A 15,456-nucleotide genomic window follows, 5' to 3' on the forward strand; every position below is an offset into this window, starting at 1 on the left:
CAGACTTTATGCTACTTTGGTCTACTGAGAAATGTATGTAAGCGCAGAGAACACGTGTTTGTTTTTGGTTTATTTTAAACTAATAATAGCACTAGCCTCAGCCTATTCTTGGACCTACAGATGAAGACTCTAGCTCAACATAAACCCCCTGTATCTTGACTATAGCTGTGCATGCACACGTACAAGTGTGTGGGTTACCTAATGTAGCATCAGTGACCTCATCTTCCTTTTCTCATGAAAATTGAGCACCATCTATTTTGAGATTGAACAGAAAACTGAAAGAGAAATACACTCTAGTTCTTAGCTTAAAGTCAAACAGAAATCAACGAAATACTTTATTTATGCAAGAAAATGACAGCAACCATCATTTTTGCACTGCTTGAGTACGGAACTGTCTAAAGCCTTTCCCCGTCCCCTTTGATTGACAGCAGCTTTCATCATATAGTCAGCCTGTATTATACAGTTACTTGTTGTTAAAATATTAAAGTTTTAAGGTGTTTGTCTATGAACGCTTTACAAACGGCGCCCCATATTTGTCACCAAAATACAAAACAGTGCTAGAGAAAACATTGTGCTATTGGACTTTTGATTTTAAACCATATAGTTACTGAGACACAGCTCTGTGACAACTAGCCCCAACCAATCTCCCATAAATCCCCCACACTTAAGATATTTAACAGAACAGTTATAAAATCATGCTCTTACCCGTTTCACCAACACCCGTGACCAGTGCCAGCACTACAAATGATCAGGATGAAACCAGTATAGGCGTTTTCACACACTGAGTGACACGTGATTAACACATTATACTTTCACATGAGCTTATGACACCTCAACTAGTGCAGATCGAGCAGAGGAAGAGTTTTAACAGAAAACATTAGACTAAAGGCATAAACATTAAACTGAGAGCAACTTTACATCAGTCCATAAAGATGCTCATGTAACAATGTTTTCAAACTTGGGAATATCTATATTTAATCAGTTGCATATAGATAGTAATGACAAGGAACATGTTCTTAGGAAAATAATTGCTTTAATAACTGTACTTTAATTTGCATATGCAGACCAACTATCCTAGCTTGTAAAACACTGGAAGGTATTGCAGTAGCAGTGACGTCAAAACACACATTTCATCTCCAGCATCGCCAACTGTGCACTTGATAAACCTCCAGTTTACTGATTTATTAATACCAATCTGGAAGTTGAATAAACAAAGAACTTAAAACAGAAACAGAATTGATTAATCTGAATGTTTTTATCATGAGAACTTCAAAGCATTTTTTTTTTTCAGCGGCCTTGTTCTTCTTGAATGCATCACGTCTCTAAAAATACCATTTCCTCTTTAGTAAGTGAGACTTCAGCATCACAGTGTTGATCACGTGACCTTCATAAGCGATGGAGAGACGCTGAGGGACTTCACACCCAAGAGGAAGAGGAAATCAGTCCTGTCAGAGTAACGCTTGAGGCCTTTTTCACATATGGCGGCTCTAGTCATGGAAGTCCTGCCTTTTAAATAAAAGGTCCAAATTGGTAATCATGTCACTGTAACTGCTGTTTGATGCTCCGATTTCCATAGAAACAGTTCTGAGATGCGCGTTCAGGACTGCACAGGCGAATTGGCTGGACAAACATGTTATTAAATCAGAGCAGAAAAATGAAACAGGGCGGCAGTTCTTTATTTCTTTTAAATCACCTTTTTTGGGTAACAGGATAATGACTGCCCTCCTACAGCTCAAAGGTAGCAACCCTCCGGCCAGACTATCATTGAGCACAGACAGCAAGTCACACCTCAGCACTCACCAAAACGTTTTATAAAACTCAATTGGTAGACCATCAATTCCCGGGGCCTTACCGCAATCCATGCTTCGCAGAGCAACATGCAGTTCAGATGCTGAAAGCGGCCTCTATTGGTCTCATCTGGAACCAGTGTTGCCAGATTGGGACGGTGATTTCCAGCCCAAAAGCTCACCAAAACCCGCCCACTACAAGAAAAAACCGCCCAAAATTTTACTGCCAAAATAATATGATATAATTTCATTGTCATTCAAGGTTGATAAGCATAATTTGTATCTCCTTAAAACAAAATAACAATAAAATAAAAAATAAATAAAATAAAAAATTCCAGGAAAACAGATCAAAACAGGGCAATAATTAAGGAGAATTAGCCAAAATGACTAAAATGTCCAGATGGACACTGTCAAAACGGCAATCAAGAAATGAACCGATGACTTTAACCCTCGGAAGTACACATTGCAGAACATAACGCAGAATTTAGCAGTCAAACTCATTCATCGTTGATTCAAACCTTTTTCAGCAGCTGTCAGGGTCGAGTATTGTGCAGTCTGGACGGTGTAAAAGTTGCCGATGTCTGGTAAGGTTAGGTTAGTGTGCACATGACCATGGACATATTTCACGTCCCATATTTAATTTCATTTCAAGTCATTCAACTGTGCTCTCCTCAGAGTTATATTGACCATCGATATCTCCCACCAGGTGTACGTTTTTAGAGCTGCTCACTATCTCACTCTTTACTGTGTAGATACAACTTACTGTTTAGTAGGCTATATCACTTTGGCATTAGCGTTCACTTGAATATACAGCTACAACTTATCGCGCTCAATCGCATCTGCCTGCGGATCGCTGATTGGCTAAAAGTGCGTGCTCGTCGGTGATGTCAACACTAACGCCAGCTGACTCTGCATGGGCGTGTGTATGTCATGATGACTGATTTTATGGACTACATGCACACTTTAATTTAGTTTTTTAACCAATTAGACTTTAAAATGTAGATGTTTGAAAACCGCCTAACTGACCCCAAACCAGCCCAAATTTTGTCCACCCGCCCAAACCCTTTTTTACCCGCACAATCAAATTCAAAACCGCCCAATTGGGCGGGAACCCGCCCAATCTGGCAACACTGTCTGGAACTTTAGGCAAACCCATATAAAGAGAGCTGGCCAGCTCATCTTCCTCTGTATGTTCACTTTTATAAAGCTCAGAATAATATAATACAGCTCTTTTTCTAATTTCCTTCGGCTCCACCATTTCTATACCCTCCAATGAGTACAAAGAATATATAAGTCTGCTTTGACCATTCTTTTTTTCCAAACCGAAGAAGAATTTAGTTGGGCCATCCATCTCAACTGCACTCTGAAAACATGAGCAGATCAAAGCTCCCTGTGCTCTGATGCCCAACAGGTTATCCTTATTTTTATTTTTATTTTTTACTTTGAGGAGCTCAATATGTCCTTGATTTCCTGTGGACTCTACCAAATTCTGAAGTTCCACTATTTCAATCTCTAAGGTCTTCATTGATTGGGAAATGTCCTTGGATACATTGAGAGTGTACTGACGACACAGTTGCTGTATCTCTTTTTTCCCATGATCCCACCATTGTTGTAGGGAAGAAAACAAATTTTTCCTGGAACTGAACTGTTTCCAAAAATAAATAAAAACATCCTTAAAAAAATTGTCTTGTAGCAAAGAAGTATTAAAGTGCCAGTAGGCGCTCTTAGACTTTATATTAGTAATGAAGACACTACAGATTACTAGACTGTGATCAGAAAACCCACTAGGCAAAATCTCAGATTTCTTAATAACATTAAAATGGTATTTAAAACAATAGAACCTATCCAATCTAGCCATAGAAATATCATTTTCTCTTGTTTGCGCCCATGTGTACTGCCTTTGTTCTTTTTATAAAGTTCTCCACATATCACACAAATCATGTTCTTCTATAAGCTTTCTTATAGCATTACATGTTGAAAAGCTAGAGGTGGCTCATATCCATTCCATCATTTGCCGTACAATTAAAATCCCCTCCAGCAAATATGAACTCTTCCTCTTTACAGTTTGACAAAATATTACTTAATTTATCAAAAAGAACAACCCTTTCAGGACCAACAAGAGGAGCATGCACATTTATAAAAACTAAAAACATTTTTTCAAATTTTGCTGTTATTATTGTGGTGGGACGTACCGAGTTTCGTTTTTAATTAATTTAATGCTCGTGGGTAATGTAGTGTCCAATTACATTCCGTGAGGGAGCGTATAAAAAGGGATTCGAATGCACCATTTGTGTGTGTGTGTGGTCATTGCTGGGGACCGCCCATTCCGGTTTGTTTCATCCCTTCCGCTTGAGGTATGTGTTTGGTTAACCAGTTAGCACATAGATTTGTAACAGTCATTTGGTTTATAGCATTATGGCGGATGGTTTGTTGCTGGGGGTTGTTGGCGGCGGCTATTCATATGCCCCTCCTGCATTCCCGTGCTTCTGTTGGCATGGCGATAGTCTTCTGTGTGCGTGACTTGGATTTGCGACCCGCTATGAAATGAAGGTACGTGTAACTACCGCTACTGCGGTTCATTCATAGTTATGTTGGGAGTAATTTTATGTTTAAATTCTAACAGGAATAATCTGTTCTCGGATACCGTGTGTTCAGTGAGGCCAGCGGGGCAACACTATTTGATGCTGCTGCTTTGTCGATCCTGGTTTCTCCTGGACAACTCGCTCGTCAGCGCGTGTGCGCTCGGTTCATGTGTATTGTGACACCTGCTTTCCAGCATATATTGCTTATGTGATCGCTGGGTTGCTGGTGAAGAATGAAAGTGGAGTGAATATCCACCCAGTTTTGGAGCCCAATTCTTAACCTCAGCGTGGTTTGATGCATGATTCTCTGGTTTATTAATTAAATGATTTTCTTCTGTAACTTTTATTTAAGTTTCAGTTGTTGTTATTATATGCTGTTTTGTTTATTTGGAGACCATTTTGTTCATTCTGTTTCTCGTTATAGGAACCGAGGCTTCAGGGCAGGCCGCTCATAGGCCCTCGTGTGCGGTGGTGGGATTCTGTCACGGAGTGCTGTGTGTTCATGCTTGAACTTATTGGAGTGTGTGTGTTGTGGTGAGACCTGTGCACAGGGTGGTATAGGAGTCTTGTGCTCATTAAACTAGTTTCCCTGCCATTGGTAAGCCGCAGCCTTAAAGGGATACTTCACCTCTGGAAAGATGAATGTGTATTTAAATTGGGTCATTTATGTAGTAGAAATGTGAAAATATTTTTGAATTTGAAGCCTTCTAGAATGAGAAAAGCCAGAAAATATATTTTTGGCTCATGTGGATGAAAGACCAGAATGCACTTGTTTCGCTGCCCTAGGAGGACACTCCCAAGCCACGCCTACCGGTTAGAGAGCAGTTAAACAACAAAGCTAAGCTACTAGTGAGTCTCTGTGACGAGTCTGCCCGGGTTTTTGAGATCGCACAAAATGTCTGGGATTCGGCTTTTGCGTTCTACAGTCGCCATTCATCATGTTTACTGTGGCGAGCAGGACGAGGCTAGGGCCGCGTGAGAACGAGACGAGGCCGGTGGCGTGATTACTGATGAGTGACACCTGTGAGACGCACCGGTCTTGTATCTCTCATGGAGGAGCGGGTAGGGCTGGGCGATATGGCCAAAAAAAATGATCACGATAATTTTTTTTATATCAGTCGATATCGATAATTATCACGATAAATGTCAAATCTTTATTTCTTTCAAGTTTAAAGGCAAATTGTTGCTCTTAAGTGAAAGTTGTAGAAACCAGAGTGTTAATTGTGGTTTTAAACTACTCTTTATTGTCAGAACATATCATGACAAACACTTGCCAAACTGGTCAACACTTCACAAATCTGAGGTAGAACATTCAAACATTTGTCAATCTTCCTTAACAAAATAAATATCTTAAAGGTGCATTGCGCAACTTTTCATGTTAAAAATACCCGTTTTCTAACCCATACATGCTTAAACAATTGCCTGATGGGCTGACTGAGCCCTTTTTTGATCACTGCGATTGCCTCTATAATCCTGTACAGTAAAATAAATAAGAGGGATTCGGGTCGGAATCTGAGACTGGGCGTGACGTCATGCGCGTTCACGGCACGCTCATATGTCTGGCAGGTTTGTGTATGCGTCGACGCCGCCATTCTCCGTAGAAAATGGATTCTAAGAGACCGGCTTGTAGTTCATTTCAAACACCAACGCAAACTCCACGTAAGATAAAAAAAAAAAGAGAACTTTTGTCTAGTGCAACCAAAAGGTCCAAATTGGAGTCAGACAGGCGTCGGGGTAAGACGAGAGTAAACATAGGGAAGGCTTTCAACAAATGGAGAGATCTCCGGTCTGCTCTAGGGCTCAAACGGGATCCTCAGTTGGCTTTTTTCTTGATAAAAAGGTAAGATATATCCCATTCTCTAATGTCTGATACGGCCAATAATGACAATAAATGACGATCCATAAAATGTGTAATGCTTTAGCGTAAGCTAGATAAATGTACAATCGGAATAGGTTTTACTAACTTACCATTGTCAGTGATCAGGTTCAGAATGATTGTGATATAAAATGCTGATATATAAGTTAGATACTTAGACACAAATTTTGAGCAAATTACTGCTTAATTACGATGTATTGCTATTGGAATATGCTACTTAGCTGATCAATAAAACAGGCTAAACCCCCGCAAATCTTCGGCGGATTAGCCTGTTTGGCTTTTATGGTAACGTCATAGTGCCACTTGATTGTTTATTACCTTGAGACATTTGGGTGTACTTTGTTGACCGACTGTGTATGGTATGGTATCATGGTTACAATTTTGAGCTTTTACAAAGTTATAACTTATATTGTTCATGAACGTGTTTCCATAATAATAGTCATAAGTGGATACAGTAAACACATAACACAGTTCAACATGGAGATAGATGGGAATAAAAAACGAAGTTTTCTACTACCCCCATTTTTTCCCTCACACATAAGTGTGTTATTTACTCAATTGCCTTTCCTTTCACATATTTTAAATTACTTGCAGATTTAAAACTTTATTACCTCTGAAGACATTATGATTGTAAACAAAAGATTTGTGCGGCTGATGCTCCTTGGGTTATGACCAGCTCGAGCTCGTGCAAGCGTGCGTGTGCGTGTGGTCCGTGAGCGTGCACACCTCTGGTTGCAGTTTCGCTTGCCGCCAGAGGGGGCGTAGTTCTGCGAAAACTCAGACTCTTGCGCAATGCACCTTTAATAAAAAAAATAATTTCTTAGTTTCTGCATGTGCTAATTTTTATTTGGTAAAATGTAATATTCTGACTGTTTGAGTTTTATTAAAATTAAAACCATTGGTCATCCAGTATCATGCATTTAGATCATTAAACCACAGATGAAACCATAGCCTACAGCACCTCACCATCATGGCAAAATGTAACTTTATGGTTTCTATGGTATTTGTATGAAAAACAGTAGCCTAAATACATTATTAAATACTGCAATTATATTCCATTAGTCATTTAATACATTGTCTACATTAATAATATAACCCAATTCAATATGTATATCCCACATTTCATGGTGCAGTTAATATTACTATGCTAACGTTACAGTAAATCCATGGTAAATGATGGGAATTTGTAGACGGAAAAGCCTTCTGACTGTATCGTTGTGCACAGTGTTTCTCCTGTTTGTCAGCGCTGTTTCATCTGCCTTTAAACTGGTTTAAATCACTGAGACGTGTGTGTTCTTCGCTGAACTCAAGCGCTTCTCACTGGATCTCGTGACGAGAGCGATCAGAGTAAACGCATCGGCTCTAGTGAGCTCGCGCTGCGCTGCCGTTTGGACTTTGAGCCGAGCGGATAAACGGTCCGTGTAGCGCGCGGTTCAAATGAGTTTCGTTCCGCTTTTGGCGAATAAACATTATCGAACATTTATCGAACTCCTGATATCGTTTTATCGAGAAAAATTATATCGCGATAATTATCGTTATCGTTTTATCGCCCAGTCCTAGGAGCGGGTATTTTCTTAGCAATGGTAAAACACACATCAGCCGATCATTTGTTTAGCGTTCATGTAAACACTACATTCAGATTCACCAATCGGAATGAATTCAGTTAGATTGAAACAAAAGGTGTGCATGTAAACAATGAATGGTGACCGCAGAAAGCAAAAGCTGAATCCCGGACATTTTGGACGATCTCGATGGCCGGACATGTCCGGGAAAAAGAGGATGTATGGTAACCCCTTCTACTCAGCTTTCTCCACAGAATAAGAACCCGTTAGCTTAGCTTCCAAATAAAAGATGGCTGGCACTGTTTGTACATTCTGTGAGTGAGATCCCACCCTCTATGGGCGGGTTGAAAACATGCGGGACAGCTCCTACTACTGGCTGTAGTCTCTAGCCTCTGGCCAAAAAAATCCTCCGATGATGCAAAATTACGTTTTACGATTAGGATTTTTTTAGGACAATTAGGACAAAAAATACATAAATCTCTCGTCTCAGGGGGATATGAGGGAGGAAAGCATGGTAATTCAAAAATACTACAGGTTTTCTACTGATACAAAGCTTAATGCTAAATCCTGAAGTATCCCTTTAATGTTTGTATGTGCAACCTGCTCCTTCACTCTTTTAATGTTTTAAGATTACTGCTTGATGATTGAAATAAAACTTTTGTATCTTTTGGTATCCACGTCTCAGGCCCTCCTTCCGATAACCACGTTGTTGTGTGTCCTTTGTAGGTGGTTAAAATCATTAATATTTATATTTCCCTGTCTAACAGGGTGGCGTAGTCAGCTATATCGTATAGAGGTCGCTTGCTCTCACCTCAATGTGGCATCCCGCTACATTTTCATTAGATGTCCCTCAACAACATGTTCTATCTCATATGAAATTGGTTTAAAGTTTTTCTTAAAAAGTACAACTAAGCCACCACTACAGTGATTTTTATGGCTTAAAATAATTGACCCATCCCATTCCATTAGCCATTCATTCTCATTAAAAACATCACTATGAGTTTCCTGGACCAACATTACATCGATGTTCTTCTGTTTAATCAGTTCATAAAGCATTGCTCTTTTCTTGCTGTCTCATGCACCATTCAAATTAAGTGTGCCCAATTGTATCCTTACAGGTAATATGAGAACACCAGTAACAAACACTTAAAAAAAAAGAGAAAATAAGCTAGACTGATTTGAATTCATCGTTCAATAAATTTAGTTTTAACTTCTGGACAATTTTCTTCAGCCTAAAGACTTCTTGTTCAGTGAAAGCTCCACCCTCCTTCATTAAAGCCCTGGTTGAATCTATAAACAACTCACAATCTGAGAAGTCTACATTTACACCTTTCATGCCTTTCGTTGTCTGAAGAAACTTTTATATTTTGTCCGATGTGTAAGCGCTGGGGGCTGGGGGCTGGGTTGGAAAATATGTGACGTCATTATGTTGTGGCTGACGACATGAAATTTCTCTGTACTGTATATGTGTTGTAGACATTAAAGAAAACATTTAGTTTCATATTTATGTTTAAATATTATAGGCTAATGTTATTTTTTTATTTAATCAATGTTGATTATAAAAGTGAGCATATGCAGCATATTGAAAGATAAAGATACATCATGAGATGGCAATATGACTGGAGACATGGAGTGGGTAAGACATGATTTTGACCACTTCATTGAGTTTTGTTTTGTAGAAAGACTTTTTTTTAAAAGATTTTCGTTTTGTATAAATTGTATCTTAATTTTGATCAATGTTTTATCAACCAATTGCCTGTTTTTAATAAATAAGAAGCAAATATATAGCAGACAATGTAATAAGGCGGCACAATCACTTGCATTGCACGTGAACTGGAGGGCGCCGAAACTCAGCTTGTGCATCACTGATTTGGGAAATATAGGCTATCTATTATAGAAAGCTTGAAATGTCTACTTTTAAACGAAACTATTCAAAACGAAAAGAAATAGGCTACTCTCTGATTATGTAATCCAATGTGCATTTCACATGCATTTCTCTCTGGCGTCGAGTCCGCATCGCTAACTTCATCTTTGCAGCAACACAGAAAACCGCAGTTTATTAATAAACAATTAAATGTCTCCTTGCTATTTTTGACACATTTATACTTTTGCCGTTTTTTTGTGGCAAGCTTAATGCGTGCGGCCGTGCGCTTGAGTGCGGCTACAAATGCTCATTATCCTGTATATAGCCTATTTAAGTAATAAAATGAATATAAAGGGGCGATTTGTCCACTAATGTCTTAAATGAACAACTACTAGTCGACTAGAAAAAAACTTTAGTCGGAGGCAACCCTTACTCCACATATTTTGGTACCAGCAGGCCATTCTGGGTTGAGCGAGCGACCCTGAGCGGAATGAGCGAGCGGAGCAGAATATTCAGAAATGCGCTCTCCACTCACGTGCTCTGATCGGAACAAAGCATGACAAATTCAAACTTTATTTCATTTTCTCAGTAGCTTGAACACTCACTACATTAGGCATAAGAGAGTTAGTTAACGCTGTCCATTTATTTATTTTTATTTCACGTTTTTAAAGTACAATATTATGTTAGTCCACAGCCCCCCACTTGGGGGTGCTGATGCTATGAGGAGGGGCCTGCAGCCCCCACAGCACCCCCCTTCCCGCGCTACTGTGTGTAATACTATTTTTATGAGCTCAGACATTAGCACAACAGAATTTTTTTTAATATTTTTATTTCAACATTAAGGCCTGTTCACACCGGGACGAATTTCGCGCGCGATATTCGCCGACGTTTAACGCCTCGTGACTAAACAAAGGGCGCCAATGTGAGTGTGCACACCGACGCGAAAAACGCCACGCGTAAAAGCGTCATTTTTAAAAAAACGCCTCGGGTTCGTTTTTTTGGTTTGATGCGCCGCGTCAAAAACTATCCGACCAATGAGATTGGCGCTTTTGCTCACGTGTCTGGAGCTTCTGAAGTTACAGTAAAACACAACTTGGGGGCGCTCAAACACAAAACGGTCTTGCCGAGCACACATACAGGCGAAGAAGATAGCGTCTACACTGCTGGGAAGAAATAAGACGAGGAAGATGCAAGGCAAGATGAATGTAGAGCTGCTGGCCTCGTTGGTGTCTGAACATAAAGAACTATATGACAAACGCGACTACAAAAATCTTGATAAAAGAGAACTGTTATGGAGTGGTATTGCAGAGCAAATGGGCCTTGATGGTGAGTTTCATTTTACTTAATTGTCTTTCATGTACATAGGCTTGTAACTTTTTCCCACGAACGTTTGACAATCGCGCCATCTAATGTCAGGGAATGAATTTGCATGTTCACTCGGCTCATCGTCAGCGAAAATCGCTTGGGTGTGAACACAAAAAACGCGTTGAAAAACGCTGGCGAATAACGCGCGCCGATATTCGTCCCGGTGTGTAAGGCCCTTTACACTGTACTTTTGAGTATACATTCATAAATTGAGGTAGTGAAGAAAATGATAGACCGGCATTACATACATAAAGTAAAACATTAACGACATTTACAGATGGTCTAACCAGAATAGGAAATACCTGCAGGCTATCATGTTTTGCTCTAGAGTGTAGTTGACCAGACTTTCAACTATTTCACCAATGTCAGTTTTTGCATTTTTTTGACACCAGTGACACACAGAGATCCATACACATATGTACACATACAGAGTATTTCAGTGACTCCTATAACATCACTACATTTACGCAACACATCCAGAACTTTTCTGAGGATTACGCCAATTGGCTCTTTGCCATTAAAAAACATGGGGGTAACATCTGTCCATGAATTTGTCAAGCCTTTTACGACATCCTAGCCTGGATGCCAGCCGAACTTAGTCCCGCCCACAACATTTTTAGGTCGGGAAGTTCGGTCTGGACTCGATCCGTTGAGGAGCTATTATGCCCGAACAAAAATTGTTCGGACCAATCAAATTGTCAGGGCGGGCTTTATACGATGATGGACAGATGAGCAACGTAATCATCTACGTCACCAACGAGCGCTTGGGTTGAATTCGTTAACAACAAAGACGACAGCCGCTTGAGAATTGAGATTTCATGAATTCACACTTACAAATAAGTCAGATAGAATATATGCATATTTGACGTGCTGTCCGAGGAGAGGCTCCGGGCTCGGTATTCGGCTTGAACCCAAAGTACTCCCACCGTATTCCTGGCTGTGGAAGAACAGGCCAAGAGTGATGGAGGGATGCTGAAAACTGTCAAGGAATGTTAGGTGAGTTGACAGAGTGAATATATGTTTCCTCTCATGCTGATAGGGTAGACATGGTGTTTGATGACAAGTTGATTGGATTGATTATGTGAACGTGCTCCTGCCGAACTTTGTTTATGAAACATCATGTGTAGATTCCGCCATCGCGTCTGTTATAGAAGATATCGACAGCGCATTAATTTTAAAAGAGGAACAGAGAACCACGATCAAGGCATTTGTCGATCGGAAACATGAATGAAAACTTACTCCGTTGCTCTGATTGGTTGTAGGTCTATCCAATTGAGTGCAGAAGAATTTTCCTTCCTGGCTCGGTTGAAACGCCCCATAATCAAAGCTCAATGGAGCAGTATCAGACTCACATTCTGACTAGAATCTGAGTATGACGACGTCAGGCTAACGACATCCATTAAATTTTTGAGATTTGTAACACGTTTGGTATCCTGCGCACAATCGCAGTTTTTCGTATCACACGCAGCATCGATGATCCTGTGCATCAAGCCAACCATCTGGCCTCTTAAAATTATCTATAAACATACAGTCTAGCGTAGCTCTTAAACGACACTCATTGCCCGTGGCGCACTCACACGCCGGAAGATACTTGTGCCCCGCATCGCCAGAGCTCAAAGGGGAGTCGCTCTCCATCAGTTTTTGTGTAGCCATTTCAGAAGGTTTTAGATTTTCGAATAGTCCCTTATTCGATGATGAAAGATACTGTTAGTTCCTGGAATCTCCTGAGTGAGTCCTTGCGGCACAATCCTTCAGTGTCACATGACTCAGTCTGATGGTGCAGTTCTGCTGTTTATCTTTGGAAGCAACAAATAAATCACAGAAATGTCCCTACATTATAGTAGATATTTTACCAGTGATATTTTTCCTGGGGCTACCAGCAGTGCTAACTGATGAAAATAATCAGTTGAATTAATGAAAAGAAGAAATTTATTTGGTGGGTAGCCATGTAATAAGCGGGATAATGTAGAGCGAGGCGGTTGTTATAGCATACAACCCCTTCAGGCTGATTCAAGACCTCTCCGCTTTGCGTCGGGGTCCCGATCAGCCTGTCGGGGACCTGTTGTATTCGCTATAACAACCGCCTCGCTCTACATTATCCCTTACATATGACCCATTGAACAACGTGGGATGTGTGCCAAAATCTCTACCCGGGACGAAAGTCCTGAAAATGACCACAACCGGAGACACTATTATCACACTACAGGTGAATGGGACTTTTTCTTCTATTTATAGATATTCTCATAAATTTCTACCAGATTAATCTTCATATTAAGAGATATACTTTTTGTATTACACTTTGTCAAAAAAAAACAACAAAGCAAATGAGGCAATATCTCATTAAATATGCGTACATATAAACCCTTGAAGCTACAGATTTTCTGAGGTGATCACAATGTTCACAATGACCATGATTATAAGGTCATAGAAGAGTGTAAGCATTCTGATTTTATATAAAGAAAATGGCTAAAAAACAGTCAACCTATTACATACAACTAGCAACATACAGGAATTGCCAGTTATTTGTTAACCTAAACTTTAAAAGCTTACATTTCCTACCTGTTCTAAATATTGCTGTCATCACGTCATCACCTCCAACTTTTTTTTTTTTCAACAAAAGTTTACTTGGCAGCCAAAGTGACTTGAGGTCATAGCAGAGCACATGGCTGTCAAGCAAGATGACTTGTGAGATCAAGTAAAGTAAGGAAATCTACTCTTTATTCTTTGTGTTGGCGTGTACACTTATTACGTGTCATTATCATATGAGTTGTAATTTTGTGTATTTAAATAATTATAATGAATTTATATCAGTTTTATATTTAATTTGGTGTGTATTGTATCTAGCTAACTAGCCTACAGTTTGTTAGCTAGCTAGCTGCTAATGTTTTTGTTTTGTTTTTTTGTCAAAATGGGTAAAACATGTCATCACCAGTACATCACAACTTGTGATCACATAGTCTCAGACAAGTTGATGAAGTTACAGTGTCTTCATGTCATGAAGTTATTCCTCACAAAGAACAGATACGTTGGTACATACCAATTACTCATATTTGAAACCTTATTTTACAAAATTCCAAAAGATCTGGAGAGAGTGAGAGAACAACTTATCCATCCAGTGTCACATAGATAATACTTCATTGGACTGGGCTACAGCGGGAAACATGGTGACATAAGCTTTAATTAATTAATTAATTTCAATTTATCACTGGATTATGGGGGTTGAAAAATAGAAAAGTGACATGCCATCCTTAAGGCAACTTTTGTTTGCAACTTTTGTCTCTATCTAACACAGAGTGCAATACAAATGGCGGAAACATTCTTGGTTAAATGTCTCAAACCATCAACGGACATGGATACATCTGACGACCTGCGCATTGCTGCGTTCGATAGTAATGCCCTTATGATGGACTTTGAGAGGACCGCTTGCACCTCAACTGATGCAAGAAAACATATACAAAGAGCCTATTATCAACAGCAGCTTTGGGTCCAAGCACCATTTACAGACGCCACCTCGATCTTAAATGCAGATGCTTATGGTTTTGTAAGAAAGGGCAGTTTATTAGTCCCTGAGATTGTAATCTCAAAGCCTGAAGGTTTGCCAGATCCCTGCTCGTGTGGCAAGTGTGCACACAAGAATGGGTGTCCCTGTCGGGTAGCTGGTATCCGTTGTTGCAAGTACTGCAAATGCAAGGGAGGTTGTAATAGTTAGCTGTAAATGCAATAGTTGTAAAAATCCTATAACTGAATGAGCTCTCATCATCATCATACAGGGAATAAACCTGTTGTTTTGTATTTCTCACTTTAAGTTAACGTTCCAATGATAATAGCAAGGTTGGATATAAAATGTCTGTATATTAATCAAATGCTTGTTTTCTTTCTTTTAAAAAAGTCCCTTGTTTGTATACAATTGTATTTATAATTTTCCATTCAATACAGCACAAAACAGGACATCTTAATATGAAGATTAATCTGGTAGAAATGTATGAGGAAAGCTATAAATAGAAGAAAAAGTCCCATTCACCTGTAGTGTGATAATAGTGTCTCCGGTTGTGGTCATTTTCAGGACTTTCGTCCCGGGTAGAGATTTTGGCACACATCCCATGTTGTTCAACGCGTTGAAAGGGATAATGTAGAGCGAGGCGGTTGTTATAACGAATACAACAGGTCCCCGACAGGCTGATCCCACGTTGTTCAATGGGGTCATATTAGTCTATAACAGTTGAGATATTTTCCGCTAAATGAAGCGCATACAAATCTTACCCAGGACTTAGACTAAAAAACACCAGGCTGTAAATATTTCTTTTTCTGCTGTAAGCACTGCAACGGTTAAAAGCTGTCTACACTTGATGCGACAAAGTGACCGTTACAAATCCATTTGTTCTTCATGTCAGAAGTAGTGTATGTCATAAATTGAAGTGAG

Source organism: Rutilus rutilus, assembly GCF_951802725.1.
Source record: "Rutilus rutilus genome assembly, chromosome: 2".
Lineage (NCBI taxonomy): Eukaryota > Metazoa > Chordata > Actinopteri > Cypriniformes > Leuciscidae > Rutilus > Rutilus rutilus.